An 18,558-nucleotide genomic window follows, 5' to 3' on the forward strand; every position below is an offset into this window, starting at 1 on the left:
CAACACAATTGAACATAGATTTATAGTCTCTTCCGATGGTGTTGGTCTTGACAATCATATTCATATTTGCTTTTTCATTTGTCAATTCTAAAGCACCGTTGGGCGACACTCTCATTATCTTGAACGACCCTCATGCCAATTTGGCGAATCTTGCTTTTAACGGTTTTCTTTGTGTTTTACTTGCCCTAGTTCCACATGACTCGGGCTCCAAATAATCTCAAACCGTTCTTATTTCCTTTAAATGCTTTGATCACCTCCCCAGGGTTTTATGATTAACTTTAAAGACTAGGCCCAAACTGTGTGCGCATGTCATGTCACTAGAATCAGCGCTGAACAAAAATGATAAAAGGACTAAACAAAAGAAAACCGGAAATAATAGAAGACCGGATTTTGCATTAGATTACTGGTGAAATGGTTTGAAAAAACAAAAACAAACCGGAATAAAATCCTAAACAACCTGGACAAAACTTAAACAAACCGCTATGACAAAACAGAAAGATAAGCGGAAAGATATTGACACAAAACAATATCCGAATTACAATCCTAATAATCCGAACAACAGAAATGACAACAAAATAAGCCACCACAAGCTTCTCTCTTGCTAACCAAGGAACGGAGTGCCCTCTCACTTTATCAAAACTGGCATCTTAGCCACTGAGCTTCGCATCCGTATTGCCTAGACCATTACCAACTTCAATATCATCAACCTTAGTCAACAAGTCCCCAATAGGATTTGAGTGCTTCTGCTATCAGGCCTGATCCCCGCAAAGTGTGCATCATGATGTGTGAGTAAAGGATTCTAGGTGTCATTGTCCGGCTTACCACAAACCAACCACCTTCTTTCTTTGTAATTCAAAACGAAACAGGTTAAAATGGACTCAGTCGGTCCCCATTATTAACAACATCTTTTTTTCTTTTTTTTTTCGATTTCTTTTTCTTTTCTTTTTCTTTTTTTTTTCGATTTTTTTTCTTTTTTTTTCAACTTTTTCATTCTCTTTTTTTTCATTTTTCCATTTTCGATTTTTTTTCATTACATTTTTTTCTTTCTTTTTCGATTTTTTCATTTTTCATTTTTTCGATTTTTTTCTTTTTTTTTTCTTTTTCTTTTCCATTCTCTTTTTTGCTTTTTTTTTGGTTGTGGTCGAATCTTATGGAGATTGCCTACGTATCATGACCCCGCATGAATCAGACCTTGCGTAGTTCGGACCAATAAAAGATAAACAGTAAATAAACATTTTTTTTCCAACTTTCAAATTAAAACAAACTTGATTGCAAAAGTTTAAAAACTACCCATACTAACAGACTTTTGACAAGAGACAACAAACGGCCTCGAGAATCAAATAACTCGCATACTCTAATCAAAGAATTACAAACTCAAAACAAACGGCCAGTTCCTTTCCCCGTTTGCCAAATGCAACCAAACGGTTATTTTTGCAAATGTGGCCCCTTCCAAATTTCATATAAATTTTGAGGCCGGGGAGGATTATTTTATGACACTTTACAAACTTGTCCATTCTTTTACGAAAATAACTTTTTGACAACTGAAAGATACTCTAAGGCTATTTCGGCAAGAACGGTTTAAGACGCGACCGAATCTGGCTTGGCTTATCATGACAAAATTCCAAACGGTATTCACCTGACCGCTGACTCTTTGTTTTTTTTTTCAAATTACAATAAAAATCTGGTGTTGCAAACACGACCCTTCAGCGCCTCGGGGACGAAGGATTTTAAGGCTGTGTGGGTCAACTGGACCACAATCCCTAAAAAAATGACCCAAGGTGGCTGTTTATACAAAGTTAGCCTTCCGGCGTCCCTTTCGGGAACATTCAGCTATTTCTGACAAAAACAGCATCACCCGACTTATTTATGACTCTTTTTATCATTTTTCAAAAATAGAAAACTCAACATTGCAAACACGGCCTTTCAACGCCTCGGGGACGAAGATTTTTAAGGCTGTGGGGGTCCACTAGACCAAATCTTAAACATGACCCGAAAAGTGGTTGTTTATGCAAAGTCAGCCCTCCGGCGTCCCTTTGGGGAACATTCGGCTATTTTTGACAAAACAACATCACCCGACTTATTCATGACAAAATTAAAATTTTGACATTTTTTTTTTGGCTATTTTAGCAAAAAAGGTGGGGTTGGACCCGATGAGGGTTGCCTACGTATCTCACATCCGGTGAGAATCAAACCCGCGTAGTTCAGGTAAATAAACTATTTTTGAGAAGACCCTTTTCCATTTTCTATTTTTTTTACAACAAACAAACAAACTATTATTTTTCATTCATAACAAACAAACAAACTAACACAAAACATTCCTTCTTTTCTTTTTTTTTTCAAAATTTCGGCAGAGTTTCGCCACTACTTGGACATTGGTTTTTTTTCCTAAAAATAAGTAGTTATATCTCTACACTGTTATTTTCTCCTCTTTTTTTACGATTTTCTAATTTGTGGAAAATGATGACAACATGGAAAATCTCTTTTGTTTTTTTTGAATTTTCCATGCCTTTTTTTTATATATATTTTTATTTTTTTATATTTATTATTATTTTCAAAATGTGGCATGGGAGACATAAGGATTTCCAAGATATCTTGGACTCCACGAATGTTCCCCATGCGTTTTTCCCAAAATATGAAGCATGGGGGACATAGGAAATTCCAAGACTTCTTGGATTCCACAAATGTTTCCCATGTGCTTTTCTCAAAATATGAAGCATGGGAGACATGGGGAATTCCAAGACTTCTTGGATTTCACAAATGTTCCCATGCTTTTGATTAAAATAACACCATGCTGGAAAAAACGTGCGGTCTTCTTATTAAACGTGGTCAACATAACAAGGCGTGTCATTTGTCCGCAACTATCATTGGTCCGCCAAATGACTCATTCACACTTGAATAAATACAACATGTAGCACATAGGATGCCAAAAGATGGTCTATTATTTTCAGGTTGCTTGTCCTAGACGGACCTAACCCCTGTGTTGAGTCCCCTAAGTCAAATGCACATGATGCAAATAAGCGTTCCTACTAGGGATACGGCATGATGTCACGTTATTCTATGTTCGAAAACCTGGGTCGGTGTTCTAGACAGTGTACCCGAGCGGACAACTCGAGTTGAGGAAGGAGCTCCTTTCCGGGAACCAAAAGGCCAGCCGGCTTAGAAACTTTATGAGCCTCTTTTATTTAGGGTATGTCACTAACAGAATAGAGAGTCTCAACCAGTAAGCACATCCCCGGAGGTAAGAAGAGAAAGGTTTCGGCACAATTTATATGTACAGTTCAAATAATATCAAAGCAGTAAAAGCAGCATTTAGCACATTAGGCTCAAACATGTAAAAATCAGATAAAGCCAAATATAACAATTTATCTAAGCTCGAATTTCTAACCCTGAACCAGTGGTTCTGGGTTAATTATCCCCAGTGGAGTCGCCAGAGCTGTCACACCTCCTTTTTCCGCACCCGCGAGGGTGCAAGGGAGTTTTTCCAATTAAAGGACAATCGAAACGGGATTGGTTTATTTATTTCAGAGTCGCCACTTGGGAGATTTAGGGTGTCCCAAGTCACCAATTTTAATCCCGAATCGAGGAAAATAATGACTCCATATTACAGTCTGCGTACCAGAAATCCGGATAAGGAATTCTGTTAACCCGGGAGAAGGTGTTAGGCATTCCCGAGTTCCGTGGTTCTAGCACGGTCGCTCAACTGTTATATTCGGCTTGATTATCTGATTTTATACAAATGTGAACTTATGTGCCAATTTTATCTTTTAACCGCTTTTATCATTCACTGTTATTTTTATAGGACTTGCAACGTCGTGAAAACATATCTCGAACCACGTTACATCAATGCACCCGTGGTTATTGACATATCTCGACTCGGTTGAGATTTAGATTTAGGTCACATAAATGTGCACCCGAGTTAAGGAAAATAAATTATTAAAGGCGCGCCTAAAGCAACTAGCGTCTTGAGATTTTGGGGAAGGCCGTAAAATTCGCTAAACGGCTTGTCCTCGAATTCTAAGTATTTTAATATATACATTTAGAGGGCCCCGCAGCTTGTGCATTTTTATTTGTCGAGGCTCGTCTCATTCATTATTTTTTAAAAAGAATTTGCAACGTCATGGAAATGCATCTCAGACCACGCCACAATCAATATACCCGTGATTAGAGACACATTTCGATTCCGTTGAGATTTGGATTTGGGTCACATAAATGTGCACCCGAGTTTAAGGAGATAACATTATTAAACGCGCGCCTAAAGCAACTAACGTATTGTTATTTTGGGAAGACCGTAAAATTCGTTAAAACGGCCTGTCCCGAATTCTAAGAATTTTAATAAGGCTCCTATTAGTCCCAACTTTGCTAACGTATTGTTATTGTTATTAAACCCAACTTCTATCCCTAAAAAATGAGAAATAAGGCTTAAACGCTAGTAGTCATGATTTTTCATTCAGACGTTCACATACTTATTACAATGAGAGTACATAATATACGCGAGTACATATGTTCGCAACAATTCACTGGATGTCAAATTGTTCCCTTAATAAACACGAATATATGCATAGAAATAAACATCCTCGTAAAAAACTTAAGCTCACGATATGTTCTCACATTTACTTTAAGCATGCAGTAACTATCCATAAAATAAACATTTTTAACAAAACAACAAAAAATTGCATTGTTGACATTCATCAATATCAAATACTCTCATTCGCCTTGAACCGTGTTATGTGAAACGAACGAAATGAAACAAAGGACGGAGAACAATAACATGTGAACCTCGACAACCTCGGAACGTAAAACACGACCCCGACGGAACTCAAGCCGGACCTCACTGAACGAGGAACAATGACGAAACCTCGAACAAACACCTCGGTGTACCGGACCTCAACGAACAACGACGACCTCAATGGAAACTGAAAGCTCGGCCCAAACTGTCAACGCACGAGATGTTGGTTGCTGCTGGGTTTTCTCGACGCAGCAGGTTGGTGCGAGAAAATGCAACAGAAGGGGTCGTTTGGATGTGAGGAAGGAGGCTATGGGTGGTCGTTTGGGCAGTGGACGATGGGCGTGATAAAGCCGGACGTGAAGGAGTGGGGACAACGCAGGTTTCAGGCGGCCATGGTCGTCGCTTAGGGTGGTGTTGACGATGTGCAATGATGACGAGGGGGGCACTGTTTGGTCGACCAAGACTGGACGACGAGGGAGCAGCGGGGTTATGGTCAGTGACGACGCAGCAACAACAGCTGTGGTCGTCGGCTTTAATGGAGGATTGCCGGACTGGTTTGATGGAGCTAGGAGGAGGAGGAGTGGTCGTTCATGGCTGGACCTGCAGGCAGTCGTTTGGGCGGTGGTCGATGACTGAGCTGGGAGCGGCAGTGAGTTGACGGGCTGGTAGGTTGTTGCTGTTGGTCTTGGTGCTGGGGGACAGTGAAGACGAGGGGGGGGGCTGGTGGTTGACGGACGTTTGGTGGTGGCGTTTTGGACGTGAGGGAGTAGGGGTTTCGACTGGTTTTGGGGTAGGTCTTGCTAGGTTTTTTTCTTCTTCTTCTTTAGGAAGAAGAAGCATGAAGAGTGCACGTTTTTCAAATTTTTCAAAGTCCCTTCGTTCCAACCCCTTTTCCCCTCCCTTTGTCCGTGTATTTAGTACCCCTTGCCAAGGAAAATGAGCCCCACGCGTGGTGGGGTTCAAGACTTGTGTCCCCCACGCGTGGTGGGTTCCCCGTGTGTCGTGTTCCGTCCGTGTTCCCCACGCATGTCCCCCATGTGTGGTGGACTCAGATTATTATGGGCTAGGTCCGAAAATTAGGCCTAAAACCGGGTAGTTTGAACCCGAATATTATTCTTTTGCCCGGATCCGAAAATAAGAACACGACGTTGCTTAACTAATCCTATGTAAGCAAAATAACTACCAAAAATAAGACTAATATTTAAAACAAAACTATATCTTTTTAATATTTTTTCAAGTTTAAAATAGCTACAAAATATTAATAAAACTATTTTTTTTGTAATTTTCGTTTTTATATAAAGATAAAATATAAAGTATATTTTTTTTTTGTATTATTTTCAAAATTAAAATGACTACAAAACATTAATAGAACTATTTTTTGGTAATTTTCGAAATTATGTAAAGTACAAAATAAGGTACTATTTTTTTTTTGTATTTTTCAAGTTTATGAGAAATACATAAACAAAAAATTTATATATATATTTTTGTAATTTTTCTTTTTGCAACGAAATAAAGTAAAATAGTCAAAATAGCTATATTAGACCTAGATTACATATTTATGCTAAAAATGTGAAAATTCTCGGGGAGGGTCCAAAATCAGGTGTCTACAATATGCATATTTTGTTTTTTACAGAAAAAGAAAGATACGATTTTGCCTACAATCAAATAGAGAAGAATTCCCTAAAGCCCTTCCAAAACTCAGAAAACAGGACATCACTGTAAGGGTCTATTTGGAAAGCCATCCGGTAATAAGAATTGATGTACGTACTATGGTGGTAATTACACAACTTAGTAATTACACAATATAGTAATTATGACGACCGATTTATCTAACGTAATTACAGTGTAATTACAAGCGTATATTTGGTTGCACAAGTGTAATTATACAGCTAGATTAAATTTTAAATGAAATAATTTTCAAAACTTGAAAGATAATATAATAAAGGCATGCCTATAAATAATTTTTTGTAAGTATAAATGATATTAGTTTTGGTATTTAAGATGCAAATTTTTTATTGAATATACATTAATTACTAATCATATATTTATAACTATTATAGCACAGATAATTGATTATAAAAACTAAAAATATACGTTTTGTAAACATCATGGAATGCATGTTTGATTAAATAAATTAATATTTATAAATATATTATCATAATATTATTCAAATGAACTTGCTAACTTGTATTATCACTTGCTCATGCTTAACTTCGAGATGTTCTCCTCATCGCCTCGTTAAAAACCTCTTCGAGAAAACCCAATTAAGACAAAACTCAGGTGAGGGAAAAAGAGTACGTCTCGGAGAATATCTTTTCTTAGAAGTTGAAGTACTTGAGGTGGGCGATGTTCCAGTTGTTTGGTAGTAGCTTTCCTTCCATCGTTTCTAGTTGGAATGACCCTTTGTTTGCTGCCACCGTAATTTTGTATGGGATGTCCCAATTAGTCCCTAGCTTTCCTTCTCGTGGATTCTTGTTTGCCTGTGTTTTGGCTTTGCGTACGTAGTCCCCGACTTTGAGCGGTTCGATCTTGGCTTTTTTGTTGTAGTATCGCTTTGCCTGTTGTTTCTGGGCGACCATCCTTATGTACGCCATGTCGCTTTGTTCTTCAGTCTCGTCGAGGTCTTGCCTCCTACTTTCGTCGTTTCTCGGCTCGCTTTCGTGATAGTACCTTAGACTTGGTTCTCCGACCTCGACCGGTATAACTGCATCAGTCCCATAGACCAGTGGGTATGATGTTTCTCCTGTGCTTGTTTTTGGCATTTTGGGGTATGCCCATAGCACTTCCGGCAGCAACTATGGCCACAGCCCCTTTGGCGTTCTCGATCTTCTTCTTCATGATATTCAATATTGACTTGTTGGAGGACTCCGCTTGCATATTTACGTGTGGAATTGTATGGCGTGGAGAGTATTTTCTTAATATGCCATTTCTCGAAGAACTCGACGATCTTTTTTCTAGTAAATTGAGGCCTATTGTCACAACTAATTTCTCTGGGAAGGCCGAATCGACACACGATATTCCTCCATATGAAGGCGATTACTTATTGTAACCGTATTTAGGCGAACACACCTGCTTCCACCCACTTGAAAAAGAGTCAGTTAAAACTAAAAGAAATCGTACATTACCTCGTCCCACTGGGAGGGGTCCGACGATGTCCATCCCCCATTTGATGAAAGGCCAAGCCGAGATGACTGAGTGGGGTTGCTCGCCCACTTGGTGGATCATAGGGTTGTATTTTTGGCATTGTTCATATTTTTTTACGAAGTCGGCAGTTTTTTTTCATTGTAAGCCAATAGTATCCTGCTCATATGAGGCATCTGACTAGGGCTTAATTGCCGGCATGAGCTCCGCGGTGACCTTCATGGACTTCCTCCAAAATGTGTCGCATGTGGTTTGGGCCTAAGCATTTTGCTAGGGGGCCGCCATACGTTCTTTTATTCAAGTCGTTGTTGATGACGATGTATCTAGCCGACCGCATTCGTAGCTTCTTTTTTATCGTCTGGAAGCACTCCGTCCTGCACATATGTGACTATACGATTGCACCAGTCCCAAGTTAGGTTTATATTTCTTACCTCGATTTGATCAATCGATGAGTGGAGGAGAGTGATCATGTTCCCTTCTACGATTATGTTTTTAGTGGCCGTTGCCAGTTTGGCAAGGTCGTCTACTTTGATATTATATGCTCAAGGGATTTGGTCGATCTGGCATTCGTCGAACTCGGGTAACAACTTGCAGATCTCGACCTGGTATTTTTGTAGTCTTTGTTCCTTGATTTGGAAAGTCCCTATGACTTGATTGACAACGAGCTGAGAGTCGCACCATAGGACGACTCGCTTTGCTCCGTACTTGAGTGCTAACTTTAGCCCTGAAATCACGGCCTCGTACTCAGCTTCGTTGCTAGTCATATCTGGGCATCTTATGGACTGGTGAATTACTTCGCCTGTTGGGACCTCGAGCACGAGTCCCAGACCCAATACTGACGCGTTATAGGCGCCATCAATATACAAAACCCATAGGTAGTGTATTCTGGAGGAAGTACGGGTGACTTCCTTTTCGACTTCAGGCATTTTTGTGCTGAAATTCGCGATGAAGTCAGCGAGCACTTTGACTTTATCGTCGATCGCGGTTGATAGGTCATATCTAGCTCGCTCAATTCTATGGCCTATTTGTCCAATCTGCCCGACAACCTGGGCTTTTGAAGAATACTCCTTAGGGGAAAGGTCGTGACCACCGAGATGGGGTGACATTAATAGTAGGGTCTCAACTTTCGTGAAGCTACGACAAAAAATAGGGCTAACTTCTCGAAGTGTGGGTACCTCATTTCGGTGTCAACCACAGTTTTGATAATATAATAGATAGGAGATTGTGTACCTTTGTTATGTCGGACCAGGACCGCACTCACGACCACATCAGACATGACCAGGTAGACGAGGAGACGTTCCCTAGGTTCTGCCATAGCAAGCAGTGGGGGTGAAGACAGGTACGACTTTAATTCTTTCAAGGCTTTGACGCACTCGGAGTTCCATTGGAGTCCATTGTCTTTCTTAAGTACGCCAAAAAATTTATGGCATCTATCAAAGGACCTTGAGATGAACCTCGAAAGGGCGGCTATGCGGCCGGTCAGTTTTTGCACCTATTTTTTACTGGTTAGATTCTTTGGTATTCCTTCTATACCTTTGATTTGGTTAGGGTTGACCTCGATGCCCCGTTGTGATACCAAGAAGCCGAGGAACTTTCCCGAGGTTGCGCCGAAGGTGCACTTATCAGGTTCCATTTCATACCGTATCATCTGAGTATGTCGAAGGCATCTTTCAAGTGGTTGATGTCATCCTCTTTATTTTTTGACTTGACCAACATGTCGTCGATGTAGACTTCCATGGTTTTGCCGAGTTAGTCTTTGAACATTTTTGTCACCAACCTCTGATACGATGCCCCCGCGTTTTTCAATCCGAAAGGCATCACTCTTCAGTAGAATGTCCCTTGGTGAGTGATGAAAGTGGTCTTCTCTTGGTATCCTTCCTACATGAGGATCTGGTTGTAGCTCGAGTAGGCGTCCAAGAAGCTTAATAGCTCGTGCTCGTCCGTTGCTCAATGAGCTGGTTGATATGGGGTAGTGGAAATTAGTCTTTCGGGCAGGCTTTGTTCAGATATGTGAATTCTACACACATCTACCATTTTCCATTCTTCTTTTTCACCATGACCACATTGGCGACCCATTGAGGGTACTTTGATTCTCTGATAGAGCCATTTTCCAGCAGTTTTTCAACTTCATCGCGGGTCGCATCATTTACTGCAGAGTTGAATTTCCGTCTAACTTGCCGCACTGGTGGTAAAACGGGTCGACGTTCAACTTATGTGTCGCTATTTCTTTCGGGGTGCCCGACATATCTGCATGGGAAAAGGCAAACAAGTCTGCGTTGTTAGCTAAAAATTGAGGGAATTTACCTGGTTCCTAAAGTTTGTGGCCGATGTAGGTTTTTTTGCTGCGGTCGTCTTTGTCGAGTTGTACGGGTCAAAATCCTTTACGGTCGACCCTGTGGCTTCTATGATTTCGGGGTCCCTGATGACATTTTTCTCTTCATCATCACCCGACCCCGACCCTGTTAATTGTTATGCGGCCTCGACTTTGCCTTTCAATTGTTAGGTGTTTGTGCAGTCTTGGGTGATGCAATAACATTCTTGGGCAGTGCATTGCTCTCCTCGGGTGCTAAATACTCCCCAAGGGATGGGAAATTTGATGACTTGATATAGGCTGCAGGGGACGACTTTCATGACATATATCTAGGGGAGACCTATGATGGCGTTGTTTGTCGTATCCTGGTCTATGATGTGGAATATGGTCTCCAAAGTGACGCCGCCGACTAGGACGGGTAGCGTGCTTTCTCCAGATGTCCGTTGAACTGTATTGTTAAAACCCGTTAGTGTGATGCAGTGTATCACTATCCTATCCTCGAGCTTCATTTGTGCGAGAACTCGAGGGTGGACAATGCACGCACCGCTCCCATCATCGACCATAATGCATTTTACGTCAGTATCTAAAATGCGCAAAGTAATAACAAGGGCGTCAAAATGAGGAAAGACCAAATCATGGGTATCCGACTTATCGAAGATGATATTCTCTTGGAGTTCGTCATACCGTTCATGAGTAATTGACTGTTTTAGCTTGTGGGTGGTCATGAATTTTACGTTGTTGATTGACGCGTACTCGACTCCTCCGATGATCATTTGGATGGTTCGAGTTAGGGAGGGTGGTTTTGGTGGACCCTGATGTTGTTCGTGTCCTCGAGCAAAGTTTGTCCCTCCTCAATCGCCCAAAAGTTCTTTCAGATGTCCTTGGTGAAGCATGTTCATCACCTCTTGCCTGAGAGTGGTGTAGTCCTCGTTTTTGTGGCCCCGTTCCTGATGAATTCGCAGAGGGCGTTTGACTTTCTCGGTCGGACTTCATCTTCTGCGGCCACTTTACTTTTGGGCTGAGCTTCTCTAGGGTGTAGACTATTTGTGAGGGAGAAATGCATAAATTGTGAGCAAATAGTAGTGGCGACATACCTCTTTCACTTCAGTGAGTCCCTGTTAGCGGCCCAGATGGGCTGTCGCTATGATCGGGAGGGGGTATGACAACGACTCTAACATATGGTTGATGTTTTTCACGGTTGGGTTACGTGCCTGCATGGTCCCTTCTGTTGTCATTTCTTTGGTCTTTCCTAGATTCCATTTGGGCTGAGGTCAGCCGTTGAGTTGGCCCGTTGAGGTCGTCCTCGTCATCTCGCAATTTAGCGCAGTAGGCGTTGTGTATCTCGTCCCAAGTGGTTGGGGGATACTTCATGAGTCGGCTTAGAAATTTTCTGGTTGCCCTCGAATCGTTCCTATTTAACCAGCTCTGGAAGCTGCTACTGCCATTCCCTCTGATACATTTGGTAAGGTCATCCTCACACGATTGAATTAGGTGAGGAAATCTCTTAGCCCTTCACCGGGTGACTGTTTAATGGCAAAAATGTCATTCACTCTCGCCTCTGCTTGTTTAGCCCCGGCATGGGCAGTTACAAACTTGTCGGCCATTTCCTCGAACGTCTCTATGGAGTGTGCAGGTAGTTGTGAGTACCAAGTTAGTGCTCCCCCGGTGAGGGTTTTGCCAAACTTCTTCAGTAATATGGAAGACACTTGTTCTTTGGCGAGGTCATTTCCTTTTACTGCGGTGACATAGTGGGTCACGTGATCCTCAGGGTCCATTGTGCCATCGTATATTTTCAAGTACGAAGACATTTTGAAGGTTTTAGGTATGGCGTATGGTGCAACTTTTTCACTGTACGGTTGCTCAACAAACGGTTGGCGTCCCTTTTTGGTAAGGGTTTTGGGGCGCCTGGTATTTTGTCTACCCTTTCTTGATGCTCTTTCACTTGGTCACATAACATTTTATTCTTGTTCTCCATCTCCTCCATCTTTCTCAAAATGGTTGTTTGGGTGTCGTTACCTGCATCACTAACGTTGTGAGTAATACATGTCAAAGCGGAGGGCCGCGCTGCTCGTCTGTCTCTGATGTGACGCAGACTCTCGCATTTTCTCTGTTCGTCCTTTGGGCGGGCTTGTCGAGAATGTTTGTCAGCGTGTTTGTCAACCACGCCTCGAGCAACCTTTTCTCTGTTGGTGGTGCCTCTTCCTTTGTGGATGTAGAGGCCCCTTTACCGTGTGAGGTTGTGATGCTGTCGTGAGGGAGGCGTGAACCACTCTATCTGGGGGAGGCATTTGATGTCACGTCCTCAGTGTCTATTCCAGTGACTTCGTTAATAGTGTTTAGGAGGTTGGTAGTAAGATCGGCTACTGCTTTCATTCTTTCCTCGCCTTTACCTGCCATGTTAAACTATGCACGCAAGAAAAGATAAGGTTTGTGTTGCTTTCTTTTAGATCTGAAAGAAACAAAGACTTTGACTAGGAAGTCCCTACAGACGGCGCCAAATTGTTTGACCAAAAGAGGATAATCTTTGGTTAAACTAATTAATCAGTTATTAAGTAGAGTTAATACTAGTTAAAGCTAATAACTTCAATTCTTGGATTGATAGCACGAAAGGTGGAGAAATGGAATTAATGTGCAAGCAATACATGTGCCGAATGTAACAATGTACATAAAGTATCAAGTATTAAATAACCAAAAATTGCAATAAATATAAATAAGGATAAAGATTCACCCAATATTGAATGAGGTGAATGATTCTTCCTTCTGACAATGATGAATGACAGGGATATAAGATAAAATTGGGCACTTTCTCGGATCTGGTGGAAATGACAATTGAGAATCCTGAAAGAGTCGAACCTCTCCAGAAAGTTGTTCTTTGTATTTATCTAGAGAGCTTACTTTTCAAAAATGTTCTTATCATATATAATATTACATGCTCTTTGCCTTATCTCTCCTTCTATTTATATGGGATATTCCCAAAAAACCCCTAAAAGTACAAACAGAGAGAATATTCCTTTTGAAGATCCCAATATAAAACTAGCAATTGCTTCTATCTCCTCTACTCAACCTCGGTCGTGGTTGGACGCTTGACGACTTGTTTCGTTGATCACTGGTCGACTTCGGCCACATTGCCCATGAGAAGTTACAAATTTCTCATGATAATCATCTCTTCGTACTGAATTTCCTCGGTCGGATTTTGCCTCATACAATAATTTGCCTAGACACAAATAAAGGAGTTAAACAAGATATCCATAAAGCCTTTCTTAAGATTATTCACTAGGCCATTCACCACTAAAAATTGGTTCAAAATTGATCGCGGCCAACCGATCGACTTCGGTCGGTAAAAATAATGGCCGAAAAACCGACCAAAGTCGGTCGACTTTTAAAGATATTTTATTTTTTAATTCTTTTTTATGAAACCGACCAGCTTTTGTCGATTTTTTGCGCAAAAATACGGAAAACTATTTTTGTATCCCACAAAATTTATTTTTCAAGAAACAGACCAACTTTGGTCGTATTTTCATTTAAAATAAATTAAAATCAATATTCAACACCGACCGAATTAGTTATTTCAGTAGGTCATATTAAAACATCAACCGATTTCGATCGATAATTTTTTTTTTTTTTAATAAAACCAAAATCGATCGATTCTTTTTGCTCGAAAATACAATTAAAAAGTATAAATAAAAGAAAAGAAAACCTTAAACCAAAATGCACCAGTGGTAGAATAGTACCTTAGCACTATACATACCCCGGTTTGATTCCAAAATGGTGCATTTTTTAGTTGCATAATTAAAAATATCATTGATTTTTGTTGGATAATACCGATAGACTTCGACCGGTTTTTTCGGCAAAGTTTTTTTATTGGATGCCGACCAAAGTCTTCGTTCGCTTCTACTTGTTCACAGATAAAAAATTGGCAAATAATTAAACTTTGGATTAAGTAGGAGCTGCGCGAATGCAGGCCCCCGCTGCCACAAATTATGACATAGGTTCGACCACTTGAGCCGACCTTAGGCGGGCACCCCTCCAAAGTGCAATAGAGATCACCAACCTAGGCCATGGGCCTTATTGATCGCCCATCGACCCCGTCCAGGTAATTATGGTTCTTTGTTGTCCTTGGCCTTATTTTATAGTTTACCTTCACTACTTTTCTATCTTCTTCGCTTGACGATGTGGGATTGAGTGATCATTCTTCGATTTGTATATCAATATTGGATTTCAAGTTTTCAGAGACTTCCCACGGTTACCACATCTAATATGTAACTCAACCTTTGACCAAACACTATGCATCTTCCTTGTGCATATTTCTCTCCGTATTAAAAGAACAAATTAATAACAAAATCATGACTGGCAGTATTTCTCCAAATCCTGCTGCTTAGCTTAATAAAGTGTGACATTAACAATACTAGTTTAACTATGATGCAGTTAACATGCAATTTAGCCTCCTACATCAATAATAGTCGCACACAAAAAAATAACTTCTACAAAGCCTCCTTGAAATAGGACAACATGAAACATCAGGTATAAACTAAAGACCATGGAATCTTTCCTTAGTTATTTTCAAAAGTAAATCAACAAAAAAATAACTTCTACAAAGCCTCCTTGAAATTGGACAACATGAAACATTAGGTATAAACTAAAGACCATGGAATCTTTCCTTAGTTATTTTCAAAAGTAAATCAGGAAAAATAGCAAAAAAGATTAAAGAGTCTGTCAGACAGCCATTAGACCATCTCAGCACACCGAGGTTGGGGCAAAGAACGATCATCTACGGCATCATAACCCGTGGGCTATGGGAGCTATTGTTAATCACGCTCTGGTCTATTGGCCATGCCTCATCAACCAGACTTGGTTTTCTGTCTCCTTAGAACTCAAGGATACAGTGGTACGAGCCTATAGAACAGATCCTGTTCAAGTAAGGTCGTGTCCATCTGTGTTGCTGCAATGAAATATAAGTACTTCCTTGCCTGGGTTGCTTGTCGGTGTGGGAGGCAAGGCGAAAAAAAGGAAGGAGTATTTAATTCTTCTAACGTCTTTATAAGTCAACAACTATGACCAAAATAAACTACAACTACCTTATTGTTTATTCTAACTATATTTTAAAGTTTCAGTTTCATTGAGTTGACGAGTTTGATTGGAGTTGGACAAGATATAATGTATTTTCTATACGTATAAGCTTGTTTAATATATTTAAAGATATTTCCTCAAAAATATCCTAAAACTTCCTGGATTACAAAATTTAAAGTTGTTCCAAACTATGTAAGAATTACAATGTTTTTTCACTTTTTTTTTAAATAGGTGGTAGGGGGAGGGGAAAATGGGAAGGGATTACAAGGTGGAGAATCAAACATTCGACGAGGTTATATAGATTTTTTTTTTTTTACAAAAAAAGAAAGACACGATTTTACTTACAATCAAATAGAGAAGAATTCCCTAAAGCCCTTCCAAAACTCAGAAAATAGGACATCACTGTAAGGGTCTATTTGGAAAGTCATCCGACAATCAGAATTGATGTAATTACTATGGTGGTAATTACACAATATAGTAATTATGACGACCAGTTTATTTAACGTAATTACAGTGTAATTACAAGCGTATATTTGGTTGCACAAGTGTAATTACATAGCTAGATTAAATTTTAAATGAAATAATTATCAAAACTTAAAAGATAATATAATAAAGACATGGCTATAAATAATTTTTTTAAGTATAAATGATATTAGTTTTGGTATTTAAGATGCAAATTTTTTCTTGAATATACATTAATTACTAATCATATATTTATAACTATTATAGTACAAATAATTGATATATATATTTTCTAAATTAATAATATTTAGTTTAATTAATTATAAAAACTAAAAACATACGTTTTGTAAACATCATGGAATGCATGTTTGATTAAATAAATTAATATTTATAAATATATTGGAATAACATTATTCAAATATTTGACAAAATAAATCTATCAATTCTAACTAAAAATTGAACAACATGCAATGCAATGTATAATAACAAGCCAATACTACTAAAATAAGTAAATTGGAGCCATAAATATAACACAATTTCAAAATCCAAAACAAAAAATTGTTTAACATATGTCAAAATTCCAATATAATAAAAATAAGTTCCAATACAACTTTCGATCAGAAAACATAATAAGTTTATAACCTCATTTAGCAACAAAATACTACTTTAATGATATCACACATTTTATGCCAAGTTTGTTAATGACTCGTTATTTCTAATATTAGGAGGTGTAGTTTCAAAAACTAGAATAATAACACAGTTACGCTAAATGAAGAAAATAAAATAAATAAAAAATAAAATTTACGAGCAATTACATGTAATCACAAGAAGTAAAGGTAGAAAATAAAAGACAAATAATGTACAAAGAAAAATATATTTTAAAATTAAAAATTAAAAACATAATCAAAAAATAAAATAAAAAATAAAAAGAAGTTAAAATAATAAAAAGTTATAAAGAAAATAAGTTAAAATAAAAATAAAAGGAAAGAATTAAAAAGTAACCTTGTAATTACGTAGTATAATCACCACCAATTCTCACCTTCCTTTTGTGAATTCGAGAGTGTAATTACACCCTTCCAATTACAGTCAATCATCTCTATAACAGCCTCGTTTGTTTCAATATTTTTTGGCTGTTGTAGTGAATGGTTGTTATACACTTATAACAACATTTGACATTTAAATATTTTTTGGCCGTTATAGATAAAATTATCCAATATCAATTATTTTTCCTTTTCTAATGTTTCAAAAAAAAATAAGAAAATTATTTAAATTTAAAATCTCAAAAGATATGCATATTTTATTAGTTAAATATTGAAGAAAGCTAATATATTATTAATAAATTTATAATTAAGTGTATAAAGATTTAAACGCTACGACACACATTTAAAACTACTTAGAAAAATAAATTCTTTCAAGATTAATGGAAGAACTTTATAATTATAGCTTGTTTCGTAGATCTCATTCTCTTACTAGCGATATAACGCTTGTATTGGCGAAGATTCGTATCCAAATTTTCAGCAAAAGTGTATCCAATAGCTTTCACTTGAAGACAATCTAAGAGCTTAACAGTTAAATCTTCTATCTAAATATTTTTGGCATTTGTCCAAATGGAAAAGATATCATGTGCAAATCTTCAAATCTTATACCTTATGCAAATAGAAACTTTGTGCAATGGAAAAGATTGTGTGCATTAAGGTTGTAGGTTAGGGGAAAGTTGTGAATATCTCTACAGCACAATAGAGTGAGACTAACTAGTTAGGAGTTAGACTAAGAATGTCATTGGTCGTCTATTGATGCAGGGCTTTACCTGCTAGTTTTTACTATATCAGCCATTTATTTCGTATTTCGTATTCTGTATTTCATATCTCTTATATTATTGTTATTGTATTATGCATTTTTATGGTACTAATATATCGGCTCCTGTTGTTTTTTTTGTGCCGAGGGTCTCCTGGAAACAGCCTCTCTACCCTTCGGGGTAGGGGTAAGGTCTGCGTACATATTACCCCTCCCAGACCCCACTTGTGGGATTATACTGGGTTGTTGTTGTTGTTGTTGTTGTTGTATTAGTAACCTTAAAAATTCAATATGACTGTTATAGAGGGGTAATTTTACAAAGAGTGTTCTGCTACAAAAATATGGATGTTGTTGTTATAGGTAAACAACTGTTATAGAGAGGTAAAATATAACTTAAAAAATCGGTTCTAAGAAAAATTTGGATTTTATAGTGAATTACTATTATATAGGGATACTGTTATAGAGAGGTTTGACTGTACACCCAATTTCATGCTGACCAAATAATTACTTGGCCAAATAAACATGCCAAACTGTGTAATTACACCAAATTACATACAAATCCAGTTCTTAGGTGGCTTTCCAAACATGCTCTAAGAGGAGAGTTGAGAATGTGTTCTCAAGCCAATTGATAGGCTTGTTAATGACACACTTAAAAAACTAATTGTGCTTTGAATTGGTTAGGGGCTCGCGAACGCTTGACTACACTATTGCAAATTATAGCGTAGGCTTGACTACTTGGGTCGAGATTAGGCGAACTCCCCTCTAAAGTGCAATAGAGGCGACCAACTTAGGCCATGGGCCTTCTTGATCGCCCATTAATCCCGTCCAGATAAGTATGTTTCTCTGTTGTCCTTGGCCCTATTTTATCGTATATACTTATTACTATTTTACCTTCTTCACTAAATGATGAGGGACTAAGAACTTTGATCTTCATAACATTGTCACTTCAGTTGTTCCGAGACTTTCTGCAGTTACTGTATTATTCGACCTTTTCACAAACATTATTACAGACTTTAGACCATGCATCTTCCCTGTGAATCTTTTAATTGTATTAAAT

At 38.5% G+C, this 18,558-nt stretch overlaps 3 non-coding genes across 3 annotated transcripts; all 3 read right to left on the bottom strand.

The window, feature by feature from the left end:
- Positions 1-14,118: 14,118 nt before the first annotated feature.
- On the bottom strand, positions 14,119-14,279 carry LOC138884624 (U1 spliceosomal RNA). Its single transcript, XR_011404707.1, has one exon. It is a non-coding gene; the product is annotated as a U1 spliceosomal RNA (small nuclear RNA).
- A 606-nt stretch (positions 14,280-14,885) lies between these two features.
- On the bottom strand, positions 14,886-15,103 carry LOC138884625 (small nucleolar RNA U3). The gene has a single exon (XR_011404708.1). It is a non-coding gene; the product is annotated as a small nucleolar RNA U3 (small nucleolar RNA).
- A 3,074-nt stretch (positions 15,104-18,177) lies between these two features.
- On the bottom strand, positions 18,178-18,338 carry LOC138884619 (U1 spliceosomal RNA). Its single transcript, XR_011404702.1, has one exon. It is a non-coding gene; the product is annotated as a U1 spliceosomal RNA (small nuclear RNA).
- Between the last annotated feature and the right edge of the window lie 220 nt (positions 18,339-18,558).

Source organism: Nicotiana sylvestris, unplaced genomic scaffold (assembly GCF_000393655.2).
Source record: "Nicotiana sylvestris unplaced genomic scaffold, ASM39365v2 Un00008, whole genome shotgun sequence".
In the NCBI taxonomy this organism is placed as follows: domain Eukaryota; kingdom Viridiplantae; phylum Streptophyta; class Magnoliopsida; order Solanales; family Solanaceae; genus Nicotiana; species Nicotiana sylvestris.